General features: G+C 26.9%; 1 long non-coding RNA gene across 1 annotated transcript; it reads right to left on the bottom strand.

Annotated features, from left to right (window-relative positions):
- Positions 1-1,841: 1,841 nt before the first annotated feature.
- LOC103578984 (uncharacterized) lies at positions 1,842-3,166 on the bottom strand. Its single transcript, XR_549483.3, has 3 exons — positions 3,084-3,166; positions 2,881-3,014; positions 1,842-2,066 (listed from the first exon to the last, which is right to left on the bottom strand). It is a non-coding gene; the product is annotated as an uncharacterized LOC103578984 (long non-coding RNA).
- Positions 3,167-5,294: the final 2,128 nt, after the last annotated feature.

The following is a 5,294-nucleotide window of genomic DNA, read 5'->3' as shown; positions in this document are numbered from 1 at the left end:
ATTACAATTATTTTTTTTGTCGGTCCACAGTTTAAATTTAATTGGCCTCAGGCTTGATAAGATAATTAATTATGAATTCCGAACAATCGAAATTGAATTCAAATTACAATTATTTTATTTTTTTTTATCCACAGTTTAAATTTAATTCGCCCGAGGCTTCAATCGCTTATTATTTATTGATGCCGAAAAATTTAAAATTATTGGATGAAGCCTGAGGCCAGTTAAATTTCAAGCGTGGAAAGAATAGTAAAAAACTAAGTGTCATTGTGATTTAATTAATTATCACTTCCAAAAAAATGTAAATTGAATTCGAATTCCATTTTTATATTTATTTCGTTCACAGTTTCATTATAATTGGCCTCATGCCTCATACAATTTTTCATTTTTATTTTTAAAAATTTCTAAATTAAGTTCAAATTACAATTATTTCATTTTCGGTCCACAATTTTAATTTAATTAGCCTCAGGCACCATACAATAATTAATTATTAATAACAAAAAATGTTTAATTAAACTAAAACTACAATTAATTTTTTTCTCTATTCTTTCAACACTTAAAATTTATTGCCTCAAACTCCATACGATAATTAATTATTAATTCTGGAAAAATCTAAATTAAATGTAAATTACAATTATTACTTTTTATTCCGACCACACTTTATATTAAATTGGCCTCAGGCCCCACAAAATAATAAATTATTAATGCCGAAAAATTTTTAATTATTGTATGTGGCCTGAGGCCAATCAAATTTTAATTGTGAAAAAAATAGAAAAACATTAAATGTAACTGTAAGCGATCTAATCATTAATTTCAAAGAAGCTAAATTACATTAATTTTTTTTTATTCCGTCCGCACTTAAAATTTAATTGGCCTCAAGCTCCACACAATAGTTAATAATTCATTCTGAACAATCGAAGTTAAATTCAAATTACAATTATTTTAGTTTCTTCCGTCCACAGTTAAAATTCAATTAGCTTCAGGCTCTGTACAACAATCAATTATTAATGCTAAAATTTTTGAATTAAACTACAGTTACAATATATTTTTTTTCTTTTCTTTTCGCACTTTGAATATGATTGGCCTCATACAATAATTAATTTTAAATTAAATTTATTTTTATTTCGTTTACAGTTTAATTTTGATTAGCCTCAGGCATCATATAATGATTAATTATTATTTTTTAAAAATTCTAAATTAATCTAAAATTACAATTATTTCTTTTTCTCCGTCCAGAGATTAAATTTTATTGGCCCAAGGCTTCAATCAATAATTATGTATTAATGTAGAAAAATTTCAAACTATTGTAGGAGGCCCGAGGCTCATTAAATATTAAGTGTAGAAAGAATAGTAAAAAACTAAGTTTAATTGTGATTTAATTATTAATTACTTCCGAAAAATGTAAATTCTATTTTTCTTTTTATTCCGTTCACAGTTTCATTATAATTGGCCTCATGCCTCATACAATTTTTTATTTTTATTTTTGAAAATTTCTAAATTGAGTTCAAATTACAATTATTTTATTTTCTTCTGTACACAGTTCAAATTCAATTAATCTCAGGCTCTATACGATAATTAATTACAGATGCCGAAAAATTTTTAATTAAATTACAATTACAATTTATTTGTCTGCTATTTTTTCCACTCTTAAATTTTAGTATCCTTAAGCCTTATCAATAATTAATTATCAATTCCGGAAAAATCTAAATTATATATAAAATAACAATTTTTTTTTTATTCTTCCCACAATTTAAATTTAATTGGTTTGAGACCTTAATTAATTATTGATTATTAATTCCGAAAAGTTTTAAATAACACGACAATTACAATTCATTTTTTTTCTATTCTTTCCACACTTTAAATTTGATTGGCCTCATACATTAATTGATTATTATTTTTAGAAATTCTAAATTAAATTTTAATTACATTTATGATTTTATTCTATCCACACTTTAAATTCGATCACAAGAACACGCGATTGTAGGAATGATGCACTTAAATCCTCATGAACAACCGAGCGTTAAAATAAATATTGTTTTTTCTTGTAACATTTAAGCTCCATTTACTATCTGCAATTGATAATCATATATTTTAGTTATTAAAAACCACATTAATAAAAAAAAATAAAAATTACATTATTTGTAGTTATCATCAAATAGACAGAGAACTGAAAGTATCAATCGAACATTAGTGATTAAATTTTTACAGTAATATATAAAACAAATAGTGTACCAAAATATGATATTAAAATTGTTAATTTTTTTTTGCCAACATAAATTTTGGAGTAATTTTTTTTTTATTTTTTTCGATTTATAGAGGTAAAATAATAATTTAATTGATACAATATTAAAAATTAAAAATTTTTTCTTTTATGTATCTGTATTTAACAGTATTTTCACTTCTTTTAACTGTCATAGTCGTATTAAAATTTTATTCATTAATTAATAAAAAAATCAAAACCTTAATTGAAAAAAGGATAACGTAGTCGTAATTTCGTTGAGATATATAATTTAAAAATAATTACTTACAGATGACATTAATTAGGAGTTAATCGAATTTTAATAAATAAATTTTGGCCTTAAAAACTTTCAAATTCAAATTAAAAAATTAACATGGCGATTTTGCTGAAAGTTACTTTTTAAATTTTGTTTAACTCCCAATTGCTATCAATTGTAAGTAATTATTTTTTAAATCTACATCTACGGAAAATTACGACTACGTTGTCTGTTTTTTTTTATCAATGCTTCAGATTTTTAGTATGTTAATAAATTTTGATACGCTTGCGACAGTTAAGACATTTAATATTCTTAAAAAGTGGGAGACACTGTCCGAGATTAGCCTTAAATATATTAAAACCGTCAAATATAAAATTAGAAAACTTACTTTCATTAAGGTAAACATTCTCTGAATTTCAGCGAAAACTTGTTTCAACATCAAATGTTATTTTTTTCGATCTTTTATTAAATCAGGGGTTAAATTGAGTACTCAAGCATTTCCTCCGAAATTTCATCATCATCCTACAAATTAAATTTAAATTATGATTATTGTTGACAAGACTTGCAAAAATAATGATCATCAATACAAACTTGTAATATGAATAAATCAGCCGACTTAGGCATTACTAGTATCATAATGTTACGATAAAGTCGGAATTATTCCATAATTCTTCAAGTGAATTGATTTACTAATCAGGTTATCACGTTAAACAATGTAGTAATTGTTCATCTGTTCGAAAAAAAAACACAATTAGAGACTACTGAAAAGTATAACAAATTTACATAATTCCTTGATTTAATTGTGTTTTGTATATTTGCGTCGTTATTATGCGTACCTGAGTAACATAGAGTATATATAAGCAAATATAGTTTTATAAACTTCAGCAATAGCCTTTATTTATTTTACTCCATTATTTAAGTTCACAAATAATTTTTTTTTGTAATAACCGCAAATAATATCAATACATTTAATTATAAAATAATAATAAAATTAAAAACTAACCTTTTTCAATAGTGATACTCCAAATATCCATTTTAGAAAACCAACGTAACTTAATCAGTATCATTGTTATTGATGTCGATAATCATAAATTATTAATCGATACTAATTTTATTAATTAATAAATTACAATTCATTCGTACCAACAAACACATATATTTATTTATCAATTTATAATTGTATTCTACAAGAATATTTGTTTAAGTACAACAAACATGTAAAAAATTCACAGCGACTTATGGTCGTACTCATGCACACGACTTCCTCCACCCGTCTGAGCTGCCCCCACTACCGACTTGTGACGTCACAGTTTTATTAAATTTGCATTGTAATTATGATTTAATTTACCAGCATTGTTATGTCCACCGCTTAAATTTAAATTATTTATCCGGGATTTCTCTCTTTGGTAGCGATAGAAAAATTTAGACGAGTGATTTGGAGGTTGCGGACAACATGAAAGAATACGAGGAAGAGGTATCTTCCTACAATTTATTATTTATGCTGGATCTTTTGCAAAGTAAGAACCCAAACGTTTCCGAAGAGACTGGTGATCTCGTGTTGAACCCGTTATCTTAAGAAAGAATAGAATGAAAATCTTTCACCTACCTTCCGATGTTTCTTTCTTTTTAGTCACGGCAGGTTAGATCCCTCCAGAACGTTGCAGCTCACTCAGCTTCCTCCTGTAGGATTTGGTTGGATGGGCGCGGCTGGGGTAATAGGATGTAAACTTATGTGCTACCCTCGAATGAAACTCGGAAGGCTGAACTTATGATTTTTGGCTTTTTATTACTGATTTAGCTACAATTTACTTGTACACTGAATCCTTTATACAAATTTTAAACAATTGAAATTTTGAAAATATTTATTATTCACGGATATTTATATAAGATTTTTATTTTATGTTTAATGCGTCCTTTTTACACACCCGAAAAGTGATTTTATGCGCAAAATAACTCAGCCCGAGATGGAATAGCAAATTTACGTGATTTGCGTCACTATTTTAATCGGTCCGGAAGTTTCTATTAATCTTTGAGGATTTTTAATAGATAAAGAGGTCGATTATTGCTTTTTCAACGCCTAAGCGAAATCCTGCAATAATTGATTGCAAAAAGATGTCAATTTTATTATGCCTTATTGATTATTCAACGCCGAAACGGATTTCTGCAATAAGGTTTAAATAGAAAATGTTAAAGATCCTCTTATTGACCTTTCAACGCCTGGGGCAGAATCCTGCAATAAGAGTGCACGAAAGTTCGACGTTCGAATATTCGCGGACCGTAAGTTACAAGAACCGACTAGCCAAGAGCTATGGGTGCTCAGGCTTTTTACAAACTTTGATTTCGATATTGATGGGGAATTTTTAATTATTGTCATTGGTGGAAGGTGAAGACAGTTTATTTGTTGTTCGTTCGTCTTATTGCAGTTATCCTCCCACTATCCTTTGTCGCATAAAAAGGTGGAAAAAGCTGACGCTGCGTTTTCGCGCGCTTTTGGAGAGAAGAGCTCTGTAATAATTATTTTTAAATAATTATAAGAATAAAAAAAAACATTATTTGGACATAACAGCATCAAATTCGAGTATTTCTCTGAACAAATCATCGTTCTCGATAGAAAAAAAAGAGAGCAATTTAATGACGCCGATGATTGTTAAAAATAAAATTTATTTATTGAGTTATACACAAAATTAGTGTTGTATGTTTAATTAATAATAATTAATTAAATATTAATTTTATGACTGGAGCAATTGTGAATTCTGAAAGAGCATTTAGAGAGCAATTTTTTGGTATATCAATCATTAAAAA

The sequence above is a fragment of the Microplitis demolitor genome, chromosome 5 (genome assembly GCF_026212275.2).
Source record: "Microplitis demolitor isolate Queensland-Clemson2020A chromosome 5, iyMicDemo2.1a, whole genome shotgun sequence".
In the NCBI taxonomy this organism is placed as follows: domain Eukaryota; kingdom Metazoa; phylum Arthropoda; class Insecta; order Hymenoptera; family Braconidae; genus Microplitis; species Microplitis demolitor.
Note: the sequence above shows the minus strand (reverse complement) of the source record. Positions and strands in the feature narration are given on the sequence as shown.